Source organism: Grammomys surdaster, unplaced genomic scaffold (genome assembly GCF_004785775.1).
Source record: "Grammomys surdaster isolate TR1022 unplaced genomic scaffold, NIH_TR_1.0 125749, whole genome shotgun sequence".
Lineage (NCBI taxonomy): Eukaryota > Metazoa > Chordata > Mammalia > Rodentia > Muridae > Grammomys > Grammomys surdaster.
In genome coordinates this window covers 45,128-64,539 of record NW_021620581.1, presented here as the reverse complement: position 1 = coordinate 64,539, position 19,412 = coordinate 45,128, and the positions used below count along the sequence as shown (strand labels likewise).

The following is a 19,412-nucleotide window of genomic DNA, read 5'->3' as shown; positions in this document are numbered from 1 at the left end:
TATCATAGACAAGAAGATTACTCCCTTATACCTTTGAAGGCATGAATAAAATATTCCAGTTTTCAAAAGAGTAGATTAGTATATACCAGCAGACTTGATCTCTAGGCTCAGTTTCCTCTTTTTATGCACTGCTTTTCATTTCCACATTCAAATGATCTTAGCTTTTAGCATGTCTTCATCTTGTCTATTTTCCATACTTTAAGTACCAATGTTTTTAAATCTTATCTATTTAACTGAAAGTACTCTAAATGATGAAAACTTTAAGGAACTCTTCGAACTTGTATACTCTTCTAGCTATACTTAAAGCTAGGTGATGTGAATTACATCTATGAACTTATGTATGTAGAACTTATATGTATCTCACTTTTCTTTTTATAATTCCATACTCTCACATATAACTATCTACTCTGCATCTCTAGGTAGATATCCAATGGCTATCACCAATTCAATGTATACAAATCAAAACTCCAATTCTTTTTCTAAACCTACTGTTATTATATTTATAATTTCTTGTCCCACTCAACAGTTTCTAATATTAATCAAAGAGTTCAAAGACAAGAAAAAATTAATTCAGTGTCCCATTATAGGATAAAGGGACTATCACCTTTCAAAACATGGTACCTCAATTTTTAAAAATGACAAAATTAAAGAAGATATAGTATGCATTCTGCCATCGTTAAATTTCAGGGAAAAGGGAGACTTCCAGGCATCATCTGTTTTCTTCTATAATCTGAACACATGTAGACCTGCTATTATAACAAGCATGTAGTTTTATTGAATATTTTATTTATTTACATTTCAGATATCATCCACTTTCCCTATTTCTTCTCCCTAAAAAACTCCTATCTCATCTACTCTCCTACTTTTGCTTTAATATCATTTTAATTACATGCAAGCAATAAGGTCAGTTCTAGGTTGAGAAACTAGCAATACAATAGCTGAAAATAGTCAAGGAGCAAGCAAGAAAATAAACACAAATAGTCAAAGAACAAGCAAGGCAATAAACAAAGTTCCACGAACACTCCCATGATCACTGTCTCTAAGGGCTTATCAGTATGATCAAAGTATCTGAGCCTACTTCACTGTCCTAGCCCAAGGTCATTTTCATGTCTGAAGCCTACTTCCTTGTTTTAGCCTAAAATTTAGATTCCTGTCTGAAATTATTTCTTTGTGCTACCTAATATTTAAATTCTTGCCTGAGATTACTTCTTTGTTCTAGCCTAAGATTTAGATTCCTGCCTGAAATTACTTTTTTTTCTAGACTAATGACAGATTCCTTCCTGAAGCCCACTTCCTTGTCCTTGGGCAATGTCAGATTCTTGCCAAGCAGCCCTAAAAGCTCTCTGAGTCTACCCCTTTTATATTTCATAAAAAAGACTGAGCCTGTCTTAGGTCATTCTGACAAGAATGCTTTCCTTACCAGTGGTGAAATATGCATTATTACAATGCACTTATGTCTTAGGTTGGTAAGGCTCTACGTAGAATCTTACCTGTTCTTGGCTTGCCAGCCTGATAAATTAATTTTCAGTTTTAAGCCATGAACTTTGGCTGCCAACATATTGATGTTGTAAAAGGCAAACTTTAATACGATGGGCAGGAATATAAAGTATCCTCAAGACAAAAAGGGCTAGCATGATCAAGCTATATATGCCATTCTTGCGGTTTGACCCAAATAGAAATACTGACCTCAGGCCATGGGTAATTTTATCAGCAGTATCTGCCCCATCAAGCAGAGCAGAGTAGCATGCTTGAAATTCATAAGCTCCCTATGTATTGTTAAAACTTTGAGAGAAGTGTTAGAATTATGCCAAGTACACTGCATATGTCATTAAACTTCTTCCTAATTATGACTACCACTGTAAACTTTAGAACTAACATGAATACAATGGTATTTGGCATGACACTAAAGATAGCTCCTTACTCTTACATTCTGAATCACGTTCCAGTAATTTTAATAGGATAAAGAACATTAATCCATTGTTCCAAATGCCTATCTAAATCCTCTTGTATATTCAACACATTAGTAACATTTTTGGCTAAATGATTAACAAAAGTAGCTCTCTTAACTTTTTGTTGAAAAGCAATTGCAGAAGCAGTGGTGCTAGCAATTAATGTAATTAAAGCTGTTATACCAGCAATAATCAAGCCCACTACCCTCTTGCATCTGCTTAAAGCCTGACTCACTTCTTCCAGTACTTGCAAGCTTTTTTCAGACTACCAAAGTTCTGTGATACTCAGGGAAATAAAACAAAAGCCTGTTGATAGACCTCCATAACAGACACTATGTGTTCAACAAAGTAACATAATTAGAAAGTGTACAAGCAATGCAAATTACATTAAATACTGTAGAAGAAACAAAAGTAATTTTAACTTGATAATTAAGAGACTTAACACGTACTAACACTTGTTTGAAGCCCAGATTCTGTCCCAACTTTATCTATTGCTAATATAACATCATAGAGTGTGGGACTGCGTAAGAGTACCTTGGTTCATGTCTGGGCATGGGCCTGGAACCCCGAGACTCCAAGGGAGAAATGGCAGGTGTTCGGCCACGTCCCCAGAACCCAGAGTCTTGACATGCAGTCTTGTCTCCATAGACCTACATTGTTCAGTCACATAGGCCATTACAGCCCCTCCCAAAGTGCACAGGTAGAGGCTTTGACTACAGGCCTCAGGCCCTAGGGATTTACATACTAATGAAGGCCAGAGGGCAGAGAAAAGTAAACATTCTTCCCCAGGACCTCCCCCTTTCTCCCTCCCTATTTAACTCATGTCTACCCTGAGTTTCGGGGGTGGGGAGTGTTCATCCAGGCCATCTACCATCCGCCATGAAAATAAACCCTTCTGGAACCAAGGACTTCCTCATGTCATTGGGCTGTTGCCAAAGCCTCCAGCCTTTGGAACTTTAGACTTTCTCCTGTATATGGGACCCACAATGCAGAAAGCCTCTGGGACCACCACTGCGGCCTATTTTCCCACAATAGAGAACTGCAGCTAACTTCCAAATATATCTCTGAAAATGTCCGGGACCAGACTTCCAAATGAAGACAGTTATTTCCAATATTGGATTGATTTCTAGACCAGTCCATGATTGCGTCTGAATAACTGGTCACAATTAAGAAAAATACAAGAGTCATTATGACTTTGCTTTTTGATTCTCTGCTCCACAAGGTCAGATGGGAGCTTATCCCATCTGAGCTATAGGTAAGGAAAGGTGGGTTGGAGCATATGTCCAATAGATCTTCCAGTAACCATTGTTAGGGCACTCAGCAAGCACACAGGTCAGCATCATTATTTGTCCCAGCATCAGCGTGTCTCAATCTTCACCCTGGCAGCCACCATGCTCCCTCAGCATCCTGCAGAAAAAGCACAAACATGCCCTCTTCCACATATTAAATACCTGATAGGGATCATGTCATATGCCATTAAGTGGATCTTTCCCTTTCACTTATGCATAAATATGCCTACTTGTAGAGTGCCATAGACACTCAGCAGAAAGTTCCTTGGCATCCATTAAAAAAAAATAAAGAAAAACATGAATTAAACAAATTTGTAGTGTATGGGGATATACTGCCCTTTTTTATTTTATGAAGATATTATTTTAAAGTTCTATGGGCTTTACAGTTCACAGTCCCTATTCCTTGACAATTATAAGGAATCTCAATAATATGGATAATATTAAATTGCTGACAAAATGTCTCAAATGCTCGACTGTGATAGCAAGTTCCATGATCTGTTTTTTTTAATTATTATTGGATAATTTATTTACCTACATTTCAGATTTTGTCCCCTTTCCTCATCCCTTACTCAGAAACTCCTTATCTCATCCCCATCCTCCTATTTCTATGAGGGTGACCCTCCTCCCATTCACCCTTTCCCACCTCCCTACCCACAAATTCCCCCACACTGGGGTATTCAGCCTTCCTAGGAATAAGGCCATCCTCTCTCACTGATGTCTGACAAGGCCATCCTCCACTATATATACAGATGGAGCCATGGGTCTCTCCATGTGTTTTCCCAGGGTAGCTGTTTAGACCCTAAGAGCTCTGGTTGGTTGGAATTGTTGTTTTCTCCATAGGGCCATAAATCACTTTAACTCCATCAGTCTTCTCTCTAACTCCTACATTGGGAACTGTGTGATCAGTTCAACGGTTAGCTAGGAGCATCTATATCTGTATGTCAGGCTCTGGCAGAGCCTCTCAGGAGACAGGTACATCAGACTCCTGTCAGCATGCCCTTCCTAACATCCACAACAGTGTTTGTATATGGCAATTGCATCTGGGATGGATCCCCAGGTAGGGCAGTTTCCAGATGGGACCTCCTTCAGTCCACACTTTGTCCACACTTTGTCTCTGTGTTTGCTCCATTGAGTATTTTTGTTACTCCTTCGAAGAAGGACTGAAGTGCCCACACTTTGATCTTTCTTCTTCTTGAGCTTCATGTGGTCTGTGAGTTATATCTTGGGTATTGCAAGCTTTTGGGGTAATATCCAATTATCAGTGAGTACATACCATGTGTGTTCTTTTGTGATTGGGTTACCTCACTCAAGATATTTTCTAGTTCCATGAATTTGCCTAAGAATTTCATAAATTCATTATTTTTAAAAGCTGTGTAGTACTCCATTGTGTAAATGTGCCACTTTTTCTGTAACCATTCCTCTGTTGAAGAACATCTGGGTTCCTTTAAGGTTCTGGCTACTATAAAAAATGCTGCAATATTCATAGTGGAGCAAGTGCCCTTGTTATATATTGGAGCATCTTTTGGGTATATGCCCAGGGGTGGTATAGCTGGATCTTATGTCCAATTTTCTGAGAAACCGCCAGACTGATTTCAAGATTAGTTGTACCAGCTTACAACCCCACCAACAATGGAGGAGTGTTCCTCTTTCTCCACATCCTTGCCAGCATCTGCTGTCACCTGTGTTTTTGATCTTAGCCATTCTGACTGGTGTGAAGTAGAATCTCAGGGTTGTTTTGATTTGCATTTCCCTGATGACTAAGGATACTGAACATTTCTTTAGGTGCTTCTGAGCCATTCGAGTTTCCTCAGTTAAGAATTCTTTGTTTAGTTCTCTACCCCATTTTTTTTTAAATAGGGTTATTTGGTTGTCTGTAGTCTAATTTCTTGAGTTCTTTGTATATATTGGATACTAGCTCTCTATCAGATGTAGGATTGATAAAGATCTTTTCCCAATCTGTTGGTTTCCATTTTGTCCTATTGACAATTTTTTTTTTTGCATTACAGAAGCTTTAAAATGTTATGAGATCCTGTTTGCCAATTCTTGATCTTAGAGCATAAACCATTGGTGTTCTATTCAGGAACATTTCCCCCATGCCCATATTTTCGAGGCTCTTCACCACATTAGTTTCAGTGTATCTTGTTTTATGTAGCGGTCCTAGATTCACTTACACTTGAGTTTTGTACAAGGAGATAAGATTGGATTGATTTACATTCTTCTAAATGCTGACCTTCAGTTCAACCAGAACCAGTTGTTGAAAATGCTGTCTTTTTTCCAATGAATGCTTTTAGCTTCTTTGTCAAAGATCAAATCACTACAGGTATGTGGGTTCATTTCTGGGTCTTCAATTCTATTCCATCGATCTTCTTGCCTATCTCTGTACCAATAACATGCAGTTTTTATCGCTATTGCTCTGTAGTATATCTTTAGGTCAGGGATGGTGATACCCCCAGAAGATCTTTTATTGCTGAGAATAGTTTTGCTATGATGTGTCTTCATTTTCCTTAAATTCTAAAGTTTTTAATTTGTTTATTTATTTATTCCCTGACCAAGTTATCATTAAGAAGATCATTGTTCAGTTTCCATGTGTATGTGGGCTTTCCATTGATTTTATCATTATTGAAGACCAGCATTAGTCTGTGGGGATCTGATAGAATGCATGAAATTATTTCAATTTTCTTGTATATGTTGAGACCTGTTTTGTCACCAATTATATGGTCGATTTCAGAGTAGGTATCAAGAGGTGCTGAGAAGAAGGTATATTCTTTTGGTTATGGAGAAAATGTTCTACAGATATCTGCTAAATCCATTTGGTTCATAACTTCTCTTAGTTTTACTGTGTCTCTGTTTAGTTTCTGTTTCCACAATCTGTCCATTGATGAGAGTGGGGTGTTGAAGTCTCCCACTATTATTGTGTGAGGTACAGTGTGTGCTTTGAGCTTTAGAAAAGTTTATTTTATGAATGTGGGTGCCCTTGCATTTAGAGCATAGATGTTCAGAATTGGTTGATTTTTCCTTTGAGGAGTATGGAGTGTCCTTCCTTGTCTTTCTTGATAACTTGTGGTTGAAAGTCAATTTTACTTGATATTAGAATGGCCAGTCCAGCTTGTTTCTTGGGACCATTTGCTTGCAAAATTGTTTTCCAGGCTTTTATTCTAAGGTAATGTCTGTCTTTGTCACTGACATGCATTTCCTATATGCAGTAAAATGTTGGTTTCCTTTTATGTATCCAGTCTGATAGTATATGTCTTTTTATTGGGGAATGGATTTCATTGATGTTAAAAGATATTAAAAAAATTGATTGTTGCTTCCTCTTAGTTTTGTTTTTATAGTTAGAGTTATGTTTGTTTGGCTATCTTGATTTATGTTGGTTGGAAGAAGATTATTTTCTTGCTTTTTCTAGGGTATAATTTCCTTCCTTTTGTTGGAATTTTCCCTCTATTATTCTTTTTAGGGCTGGATTTATGGAAAGATATTGTGTAAATTTGGTTTTGTTGTGAAATATCTTGGTTTATCCATCTATGGTAATTGAGAGTTTTGTTGGGTATAATATTCTGGACTGGCTTTTCTGTTCTCTTCCCTGACTACTCATCTTTTTCCTAGGTTTCTGTCTCCAGGGTAGTTTCCCTTTGTCATTTATTTATTGTTTCTACTTCCATTTTTAGCGTTTGTCATCTGCATTTCTCATGATTAGTGCTATTGAGTGTTTGCATATACTTGTCGGCTATCCACATGTCCTCTTGAGAAATGTCCAGCTAATTCACCCTTCGTTGAGTTCCGCAGTTCCCTAGCATCTGTACATTAACCCATCAGACAAAGAGCTGGCAGACGTTCCCGTCCATGTTGGGTCTTGCACTCTGTGCTACAGAAACTTGTTGTTTTGTGTTAACCATATTGTAAATCATAAACGTGCTAAGTAGTCAGTGAGAAGGAAGTTTAGATTTAACAATAGATACAGATAAACCCACCATGACTCCTGGATGGTTTTGTTCAATTCCTTCACCTGTTTGGTTGTGTTTTCTTGTAATTCTTTAAGGGACTTTTGTGTTTTCTCTTTAAGTGCTTCTACCTGTTTACCTGTGTTGTCCTGTATTTCTTTGAGGCAGTTATTTATGTCCTTTTTAAAGTCCTCTATCATCAACATGAGAAGTGAATTAAAATCATAATCTTGCTTTTTCTGTTGTCATGGGGTATTCAGGACTTGCTATGGAGGGAGAACTAGGTTATGATGATGCCAAGTAACCTTGGTTTCTGTTACTTATATTCTTGCACTTGCCTTTTGCCATCCGGTTTTCTCTAGTACTATCTTTACTCACTGTCTCTGACTGGAGCCTATCTGTCCTGTTATCTTGGCTATGTCAGAATTCCTCAGAATCCAGCTGTCTTTGTGATCCTGCAATCTTGAGCTCCTGGGTATAAGAACTCCTGGGAATCAGGCTGCTTCTTTGATCCAGAAATCCAGGTATGACCTATCTCCTGAGATCCTGTGATCCTCTAATCCTATGTTCCTGAGTGTGTTAGAGCTCCTGGGAATCCAGCCTCCTCTAGGTTTGGGGGATTGGATGTAGAGCTAGCCAAGATTTCCTGATGTGTCAACATCATATCCAAATATGGTAAAGTTAGTTTAAGTTTTCCCTCCCTAATAGGGAGTAGTGTATTTATCATCAGCAAGGCAACATAGTATTATTATAATACAAGTCTTAATTTATGAAAATGAGTGGCAGAAATCACAGGAAAATAGGCTATCAGTAATTTCAGGGTTCATTTTGGAGAGAGACTACGTCATTAACTTCCAATTCCAATTTTTCAGTTATTTTTACAAAATGCTTCAGTGCTAATCTTGACTCCATTACTTCCTTATTACATTGCAATCAATTCAGCAGTGAGTCTAGAAACCTGAATATATGAAATCTATCTAGATTCTGATATACATCATCAATAATAGTCTTCTCAAAGTCCCTAATGAAAATAAATACTAACCATCTCATTGGGATTTTCTTATCTTCTTAATCTACAGAGAAAGTACTGCCATTCCTCTAAACCAAATGATAGTCCATGATATACCTTAACTACTTATTTTTTTTCACAAATTTATACATGTACAGAATGTATTTGGTTCACTCTCATCCCTCATCTTTCTTCTTTCCATCCTTACCAATCTCCATGATTTTGTCCCAAAGCTACCATGCCAACTTTGATTTTTTTTTTGATTTTACCCTTTTTCCTTTGTGAACCACTGAACTAGGGCAACTCACATGGCATAAGTGTTAATCTATTCCCTGAAACATGTAGCCACATCACTGAAGACAATGACTTTCTCTCATTCAGAAGGTTTAGAATGCTGTTATCTCCCCTGGGTAATTTGGATAGTATTGAATCCCTTATTCATCTGTGCCTGAATGTTTATGAGTTTAGTTTTGTGTAGTCCCTAGGCAGGCAATCATAGTTGTTGTAAGTTTACATGTGCTATTACCATGTCATGCCCATAAGACATAATTGTATAGAACTCATCGATCAATTCTTTCACATCTCTAGACTAGATTGAAAGTGAAATGTAAATAGCTTCTACTGAACTTTCTTGCCTTATCTTCTATCACTGCTTTTATTCTCAGCTTACAATTGCTAAAAGCAAACAGACGTTTCTGCTGTTATTCAAATATACCTAATGATTTTCTTTCTTAGAGTTCTTGCAGAATACTTACATTCAGCATGATTCATTCCCCTTAAAGATGTGAATAGATTAATCTATGAGGATGTTTATGTTTTTTGTATACTTTATATTTTCAGAGAGACTTTATCCTTGTGACCCCCCATAAAAATCAAGGCCTATTCCTTCTTCATACTACATATTAACATATATTACATTTCACTGTCCATTCCCTTATTTTAATCACTTAAAATCACTTATCTGTATTAAATCATATGTATTTGTGTATTCCCTACATACATACAAACACATGCCTAGCTATATGTGCATATATGGACCACAAGAACCCAAAAGAGTGACAGGTAATAAATTTTCCTCTACTTTATAGTGTTTAAGAGCTTCAAGTAACACTATACAAATCATGATGTTACACTGTAAAAGTGATGTTACTGCCAAGTTCCTCTCCTTTGCCACAGAGTTTTTTGTCCTTTGTTGTAGTGCCTTTATGAAATAAATCTTAGGCCCTGTATCATGATTTAAAAGTTACATTTTGTTCCTGATTTCAGGATAATTTTGTCAAATAAAAGCTGTTAAGATTTTGTCAGCTTTCTCTGCATCAATTTAGACGACTTTGTATGCATATACCATGTCAAATAAATTTCTTATGATAAACCAACATTACATTACATTTCTAGAGTCAACTCTGCTCAAATTTGGTACATGCTCTTTTTAGATATGCTATTCAATGATATCTCACAATATGCTATTATTTTGCAGCAGTAGTCATTTAAATATTTGGTTTTTGATTTTTGGACTTTATAGAATAGGTTAATATGATTTTTCTTTTCTTAGATTTTTTTGAATGAACTTAATATTACTGTTAAGTCTGTAGTAATAGTTTAAGTGTATAATTTTTCAAGTCATGTGAATCTAGGCATTTATTTATTTTGAAGTGTTTGAATGTTGTTTAGGTTGCTAATTTTAATGTATTTTATGACTTTTTATTTCTTTCTGAGTAAATTTTAATAATACATCTTCCTAGGGTAGTAGTTCTAAACCTATCAGTTGTAACTCCTTTGGTGGTCAAGTGACTCTTTCACAGGGGTCACCTAAGATCATCAGAAAAGACTTATATTTACATTACAATTCATAACAGTAGCATAATTGCAGTCATGAAGTAGCAATGAAAATAATTTCATGGTTTAGGGTTACCACACCATAAAGAAATTTACTAAATGGTTATAGCACTAAGAAGGTTGAAAAGTTATAGAATGTTGTTTTTACTTTCATTCAATTCTGAGTATATTCTAACTTCTCTTTAATTTTTTGTTGGTTTTTTTTTAATTGTTTTTAAGACTTTGAGTATTTACGGATGTTTGGTTTGTTATTCTCAGCTGTTAGAGGAATCGTCTATGATGACAATTCAGCTAGACACCAATCTATGAGTATAGCAGAATATCACTAGGAATCATTCTATTGACTTTTTTTTTTTTGGCCATTCATGACTGGTTCTACCATAGTTCTCTGAGCCATTCAGCTTCTGATTCCTGACCATCCAGGAAGTGTCTCGCATGGGCCTCAAGTTAGACCAGCCATTGGTTAGCCACTTCATTTCCCCACAGAAAATATACCCCATGGATATCAACTGTTCATGGCATAACAAGAGACAAGATGCAATAATAAGTACAAACCTTCATATCAATGCTAGATGAGGCAGCCCAGTAGGATGAAGAAAGTCCCATGTGCAGGCAAAAATGTCAGAGGTACCAGCATTCCCGCTGTTAGGAATCCCACAAAAACTCCAAGCTACATAACTATAACATATATTCAGATGACCTATTTTAGAGGCAAGCAGGCTCCCTGATTTTCAGTTCTGTCTCTGTGAACCCCTATGAGCCCTGCTCAGTTGCTTCTGTAGGCTGTTTTCTTATAGTTTATTTGATTCCTTTTGCTCCTCCAATCCTTCCTCCCCCACTTCTGCAGAGTTTCCAAAACTCCACCTAATAGTTGGATGTGGTTCTTTGTATCTGTGGGTCTGGGAGAGATGGGAGGTGTTGTGTATGTAGGAGGTGGGAGTAGTGGAGAGAGGAGAAGCAGCCTTTGGGATATATTGTATGAGAGAAGAAGACGTAAAAATAAAGACAATTAAGAATTGTGGCTTAAGTTTCATATGTTAATGAATATTTCACATTCCCTGTGTTATTGTTTCTACTATTTTACAATATTCTATTGTGTTTGTAAAAGACACTTGGTATGACTTAAGACTTATTAAATATGTCTAAATCTCTGTGACCTAACCTATGAGCTATACTGGTCACTGAGGTAGCTTCTGTGCTCCACAATGTTTATTCTGGGGTTATTGCATATTTGTGCATGTGTTTTCTGATCACAGCTTCCCACACCATTTATTCTTTTCCCTTTCTTACTATATTTCCTCTTCTTCCCAAGTTTTCTAGTTCCCCTTCCTACTTCGATATCTTCCTTTTGTGACCCACTGCGTTTATTTAGTATCGACTACAGAATCAAGGGTAGGGAGTTACTTACATGAAAAAAAAAAAACAATACACCAAAAACTACACTGCTGAGGAATACTATTTCCTGTCCCTTGCAACTTTTAGGTACTTATAGCTTAATTTTTCCTTATATATATGCTTTTTTCTTATCACATTAATAATCATACATAGTATCTAGAATATATTTGTCTTCATAGTTCTTGAGACAGTAATACCTTGTCTTTTGTTTCAAAATATGTAGAAAGTTATTTATTTATTTATTTATTTATTTATTTATTTATTTATTCATCTGCCATACTTTTTTTTCACATGTTCTTTTTATTCAAGGGTTTCCTCACAGGCAGTATTTAAAGTCAGGCTTTTTAAATTAAAGGCCTAAACTACGAAATTTTGTAAATATGACACTGGCAAAGAATGAGCATGGGGATAATTTAAACCCTCATTATCCTGGAGTCCAAGTGTGTAACATGGAACACGCAAGATCAGTATCATTCAAAACAAACAACTGAGAAACCACAGGTGCTGGGTAACTTTGTCAATGAAGAGAAAGATCAGTTTCAGCCTTGCTGAGGATGAAACCAGCAACAAGTTCTTCTCTGGCAGATCATTAACTGTGCTTCAGAACTTTGCCTGTAAAGTCTCTTTCTCCACGAGCAAATCCGCATATCTCTGCTGAAGTTCTCTCTTTCCTGTTGCCGCTGCACAACTTCTTTTATATACTCTAATCTGTGGGGAATAGCAGAGTCTTCATATTTCTTGAGTCCTTCAAAAGTGCGTAGCTCCAAGTGAGCCTGCTCAATCTGGTCCCATAAGTCATTCAACTGCTTCATGTGCCCCATAGCACGAGACTGGTAACCACCAAGAAAAATGTTCATCTTCTTCTCCATCTTTGCAGCTCTCTTGGCTTCTGTTGTCATGTGTCCTCTGTTTACCTCGAGTCTCTTTCCAAGTGATTCAATTCTGTCCATTTTACTAGCAAGATTAGCCTGTGTGTAGAGGTTCTGAGCAGGAAGATAGAGGACTTGACTGTAGCATTCCTCCCACACCTGGTTGTAAGCTTCACTGGAAAGTTCTCCATGGCTCATTCCTTGTTTTACCACTTCCATCTCTTGTACCAGAATATCCTGGGCCTTTTTCAGATCTTTTTTTGGAGAACATCTCATAAGGGCTATGCTCAAGGTAGGCAATGTACTCTGAACTGTTGGTAGCAAAGCCAACATTTTTTTCCTTTCTTATTTCCAGACAGCTCTTAGGGGTGATGTAGAAGGTCATAATAAAGCATCGTTATCATTTCTTTTTTGATCAGTTCTTTACTTTTCTGTAAATCTGTTAGAGGTGGTTCTACATTTAAAGGTCTTAAAATAGTTTCATTTACTTCAGATGGTCTGGGTAGGTCCTTCTGAACAGCTTTGTACATTCGTTTCATTTCCTTTACACGCTCAGCCTCTCACACGGCCTGCTTCCGAGCATCCACATCCGCAGCGTCCTCAATGTAGGTATCATCTATCTCCTGTTCTTCCAGCTCCTTCTCAGCATTTTCTGGTAGAACAACTTCAAAATCATTCTTAGGCACAGGGAGGCCTAAAAATCCTAGACAGAGATGTTCACAAGATTCTCTTTCCATCAGCTTCACATAAGAGGGGTCGCTGTAGTCTGCCATCCCTTCCTTGGGATTAATGTTTAATTTGTCTCTAAGTGGTGTTCTACCTGGGGTGGCATTAGTGACTGGTTTAGGGGTTGTTCCACTCCGGGGAGTCAGCCCTTCAGCTCCATTAGAAGGAGTTCTGAAAGAGGTAGACAGAACAGGATTTGGAGTCTGCACAACCGGCCGCTGTGGGGTCACACCAGAGAAGTCACTTTCTTGCAGTGGGGTATTAAGACCATCTTTCAATGGAGTGTCCAAATTGGTCAAGGCCGTGAGGTTCTGAGCTTCCTTCCACATTGGTCAAGGCCATGAGGTTCTGAGCTTCCTGTAGAATCCTATCTTGAGAGGCTGGTGTCCGTGGTGTTCTCAGAGCGATGCTGTTGTTTGTGACATTGTACTCAGACAGGAGAGTGCTAAAAGCAGAGTTTGTGATTTCAGACTCCTCTGCCATCTGTCGTGCAACTTCACTGGCCTGGCCTACCTTGACAACTTCCTGGAGTTCAGCATCTAAAATCTGAGGGGCAGGCAGCACAAGTTTGCTTCTCTTTTTAGTAAACTCAGAGACACCACTAGTTTGAAGGATAGCTGATGGTAAATCAGATTCCGTTTTCCTTTTTAAATGCTGTTTGTCTTTTTTTTTTTTCTATCTCTTCCTTCTTTTTCAGATCTTAGCTCCCCATCAAGATCCTGCTGTCTTAATTTCCTGAAATCTGCATCTAGGGTCTGGTAATTCTCCTCAGAAGTAAAGATTGTGTCTTATTTCTCATGAGAAGTCTTTTGACAGTTTGGTGCAAAGTAATGACATAACAATTACATGTATGCATACAATGACATAAAATAACTGCAATCTACCAGTAGAGTGACAAAGATTCAGTTAGTTATCTGGATGATTCAGTTGGGAATGTGGGTCCCTGGTCCGTGTCAATTATCTGGATAATTCAGTCCAGGATGTGAGGTTAAGATCATGTATATGAGGGGATTCCATAAAACTGAAGCATCCTAGAATACATAAAAGTGTTCATTTAGTATGTGATAGGAAATAATGGGGGAGACTTCTTAATTCGCTTATGAACATGACCACAAAGACATTCTGTAATACTGTGATGTTGTTAGAATGTTGCATATTGCAGTAAAAGATATGATTTGCACCCTTCTGGAATTTCATTATGTTTTGTCAATGAAATCTAGAGGAAGTATTTTCACACCCTTGGATTGTTTAGATTGACTCTATTTTGCAGAATTCACTGGGCTCCTAATGATGCTGATGAAATTCAAAGTACAGGAACTTGTAGAAGAGAGTAGGGTTCATAATAAGACTACAGAAGTGTGTCTTCATTGAAAGTAGTACTGGTAGATTACCATCCAGGATATGTTGATGGCTCAGAAGAAGATAAAAATTGTTATTAATATGTATCTTCCAGTTGCAAATAACTCACAATAATGGTCTTTTTTATATATGGCCTCTGCATAGGCTGCCCCACCTAGGGATCCATCCCACCTGCAGACACAAAACTCAGACATTATTGATGATGCCAAGAAGTGCTTGCTGATTGGAGCCTGATATAGCTGTCCCGTGAAAGGCTCTGCCAGCTCCTGATCTATTGGTCAGAGGCAGATAGGATGTACACAGTCAACTATCAGACTGAGCTGGGGGACCCTAATGGAAGAATTAGAGGAAGGACTGAAGGAGTTGAAGGAAATTGCAACCCCATAGAGGAAGAACAATATCAACTAACCTGACCACCCAGAGCACCCAGAGACGAAATCATCAGTCTAATAGTGTACATGGAGGAACCCATGGCTCCAGCTACATATATAGCAAAGGATTGACTTATCCTCATCAATGTCATGGGAGGCCCATGGTCCTATGGAGGCTTGATGCCCTAGTTATTTCACTGGGAGCAGAGGAATCAGTTGCACAGGGCAGAGTGAAGACAGCCTGATAACACTGAGAGCAGTAACAAAGGTGCAGAGCCAGGAGGCCACCAAGGACCGGGTGCTGGAAACCACACTTCAGCCAATCCTCCCACTTCTTTCTCGAGTTCAGCGCTGGCTTATGGCTTTGAAAAGCTGTCCCAATAATTGGGCTTGTTAATCTGGAAATGCATTCACCTTCTGCTTTTAAGTTTTGTATAGGACCCTACATATTGTTAGTTATTGTAGCAGTAGCAGTCCCTGGTCCTTATACTGCAGAGAGCAAAGGTGGGCAAAGGCATGGAGATATTGCTATCTTTTCTTCTTTTCATACTCCTAAATAAAGATGAGGAGACACTCAAGCCTCTGAGAGATCCTATTTTATAAGACAAACTAGATGATAACAAAGCCTTTTGAAACATTGTCTACAATTTTTCCTCTTTCTCATTTTTAAAATAAAAGCAGAAGTCAAATTTAAAAAAAAACAATTTATTATCTGCTTTGTTAAGACAACTTCATCATTTTAGGGTGTTCAATTTAGTATTTCTATGATCTTGAATATTTTAAAGAGGTATTAAATTATTGTGATAATCTAATTTTAAAACATATTTATAATAGTTTAGTGAAATCATGCCCTAATTTGCAAGTATCCCTAATTTTGTTTCCTAGACCATATATGTCATTTCTTCATTTTTCTATCTCTAAATATTTATGTTATTGATATTTTATATAAATGGAACAACAAGAATGTCATCTTTTATAAATGGGTTATTTCATTGAGGAGAGTTTTCAAGACTGACCTATATTGTAGTATAGATATTTCATGCCCATTTAATTGCTGAATAATATTCTACTTTGCGCGTGTGTGTGTGTGTGTGTGTGTATGTGTTGTGTGTGTGTGTGTATATATGTGTGACATTTTCTTTGTTCTTAGCCCATTAAATAGAATTGTACCAGTTCCACTTTTGTGATATTGTTAATAATGTTGTTATTAGTAATTGGTTGTTTCCAATAAAATTATGATTTTAGTTCTTTTTGATATATACTTGGGTTGTTCTGGGGAAATTGGGAAAGATTTTTCAGAGCCACATATATTATAGATAATATATTTTAATGAAATAGTTCTATTCTCATCTAATAAACTCTACTGTCATTTCATAAAGTTAATTTTAAATCTAGTATGTGAAGAAAGACTGTCAGTTTCTATTTGTTAGCTTCCTTAAAAATGTATTCTCGCCAAGAGTACTGAGATTTTCCTTATTCTGGGTTAGTGGACGCTATTTTCACCTGAGTTTTGTGAGCAATAGTGGAAGATCAAGAATTACATATTCTTTATGACATATGCTCTTTTTGTTAGAGCAATGCTTGTTGTTTTTAGTGGTGATGCTTCTGTTAAAACAAATTCAATTTAAGCCTTTGGTAAATTATATATGTATTTATTTCTAAAAATTTAGGTTTGCCCATCACTACATGGAATGTGTGTCAGTGTAGACACTTAAATTCTTTTAATTTAGTGGAAAAGTAGAAAATAAATCTGATTTCTTGTTGTATGCTCTTAAACATTAAACAAAAGTGAAACCAGCAAGATAGACAACAAGTAAAAATATTTTCCATTAAATCTAATTGCAGAGCTGTGTGTCTGACTCAGCACTGTGGTGCCCTGAGCACTGCTAGCATACTTCTCAGAGGAAGGGGAATGCAGTCTGTAATGGGGGTTCTCAGTCCATGTTTTTCTGGAGAGAGAATAAGCATAGTCTAGGACTAATTCTATAATTTTCAGTCTCATGTGTACCCAGGCACAGCTGGTGTACTACTGGGAGTTAGGAAAGTGGGTCAGTGATCCAAGCTTTCCCTCAGAGTGCCTATGTACTAGGCAGGAAGGGGAAGGCAGAGCTCAGGGCAGGGACGTGAACTTGATTTGGTTCCCAGTGAGTGCTGAGAGTAAGGAGTGGCTAGAAGAGAGAAGGCCTTCTCTGGAAGATTTAGGCATGGCTCTTTATGACAAAGCCCCTCCCCCAAGGCAATCCTTGATGAAGAGATGGTCCTTGCTAGTTCAAACTGCTTTATTTGATGGTGGATGTGAATGCATACACCTTACTCACGGTGAACCAGGGATTAAATACTTTTTGAACGAAGAAATGCCCAAGAAGAGAAGTTCATTGGCTCTCTTCTACACTTGGGCCTATCTAGATACTTCATTAACATGGAGAACTCTAGGATTTTGTGCTATATGACTGATTGCCTTGGTCCCCTCATTGAGGTGTTGTGGTTACTTGATCCAGAGCAGGTAAAGTTAGGCAAGGAGTTGGCCACATTCCTACTCTTCTCAATTCTGTGATTACTGGGATCTGAGCTCATTCAACTTCACCAGTTCTTCTGTCTGGTACCATTGTCCACTTGTTCCACATCTGATTCCATGGATTGACATGACGGAGTGAGAGACCTGATGCCTGCATGCTGTCTTTTTATTCTTACCTATGTGGTATAATAAATACATCTACTCTCACCTACCCCCTCACAAATAAATAAATGTAGTATTTTTAATTAAACAAAAATAATTTAAACTTTTGTTTGTTTCTTCTAATTTTCTGTGATGATATAATTAAGTGAATTAATAGACAGAATAAAGAGTTAGCTAATTGTGAAGTTGATTTAAGAGAACTAATTTTCTATTTATATATTTTATTATGGAAGGTAAAAGAATAATATATGTAAATTTATGGCATTTTAATCAGTAATGAATAGCAATGATACATAATAAGATATCCAATATTCATAAAATGGCAGACATTTAAATATAGTGCTTAATGATTATTACTACACATATTATTTTTATGGTAACAAATAGAAATAGAATATTCATTAAACATTGAAAAGGTAAAATATCTACTTGTTATCTATTGATGAATTCAGCCAATTAAGCGCTTATGTAAATTAATGTTTATTGTTTTATACTTTGTTTCCTATTTGTCTGACCTTCGTCGTTAAAAACAAATGTACTATGCATTTTCTTCTCATTATAAAACCTCACCAACAAGTACAAATAAATTTATGGCAGGGATAAGTGGGTCAGTATTTGAGAAATTGTAATGATATTTAAAGTTGGCATAATACTGCTTATGTATAGAACAAAATATATTCCTTTTAAATATAGCTAAATACCTCTTCCAAAAATCCTTCTCCTATGTAATCTTGGTCTTTCTCAAGACTCACTCATTCAAATAGTGTTTTACATATATTCTAAAACATAGGATATGCGATTTTTACTATGTTATTATTTTGTTTCTACTTATGTATCTTTTCACTATGTTTTTCTACCACATGAAACATTTCAAATAACAGCATGGTTGCTAAGTTTCTCTTCAATATGAGCTCATTCTCAAAGAAACAATTTTTGATATTACCTAACAGTTCATATTTGTGTGTTTATAATTTAAAGTTAGCTTTGTTAGTCAGTTTTATTGTATGAAAACAAATGCCTGTGATAATCATCTTGTAAAGGAAAATAATTTGGGGGCTCATATTTTCAAAGATTCCAGTCCATTCTCAATTGGCCCAATTTTTTAGATATATAGCAAAGTAACCCATCATTTCAGGGAGAGCATATATAGATCAAAGCAGTGCATGTCCTGAGTATAATGTGATACATTAAGAAGGAGAATATCTCCATCAAAGTTGCATTGCCAATGAGCCAAGGACCTCCTCAAACATGAATTATCTTCTTTTGTGGTAAAAACTTTCAAAATAATTTATTATAGCTTCATGAAAAGTAGAGTACATTATCATTATCTATAATCATTCTCCTGTGCACAGCAGAGTTTCTTGCTCCTAACTTTACCTATTATGTTCTATTTGTCTGTGTGTCTGATTTTATGCCAGTAAAATGTTATATTTATTAGCTTATGCTATTTACAGAAAATAATAGGCTTCATTTATTCTCAGGTCTAGACTAAATGTCATGCTGGTTATGCAGTGATACAAGGCAAAAAAATGTGTGTCCTATTGAAGTAGTGCTCTATGCCTGTTGCTAGAGAAGGTCTAGGATCCTAATATTAGCATTGATCTGACAATAACACAATAACTGTGCTGTTTAGGTGGATAGATAATGACAATAGTCCCTTGAACACAAAAGCTACTGAAAAATTGGCCACATCTGACATTCACAGTTATAATCTTTTCCAAAAGATAAATATACCTGAACATATTCTTTGGCTAGAATTGATGTGGCTAAAGTTCAGTCCTCTCCTGTGGCTATACTCAATATTAAATGTTCTAGAGGCCTGCATGAGGTAACTTCAGTTTCTACTAGGACACTTGGTCTCACCAAGAAAGGCCTGTGATTATTTTATGATCCAAGAGGATAGAGTCCTATAAACTTCTTCATTGCCAGAAGTAGAATAAGAGATGTTAGAGGTAATATCCTTGTTGTCATTTATTCAGTATGCAAAGGTCCAA

At 36.8% G+C, this 19,412-nt stretch overlaps 1 pseudogene; it reads right to left on the bottom strand.

Annotated features, from left to right (window-relative positions):
• Positions 1-12,016: 12,016 nt before the first annotated feature.
• LOC114639639 lies at positions 12,017-13,798 on the bottom strand (annotated as a pseudogene).
• Between the last annotated feature and the right edge of the window lie 5,614 nt (positions 13,799-19,412).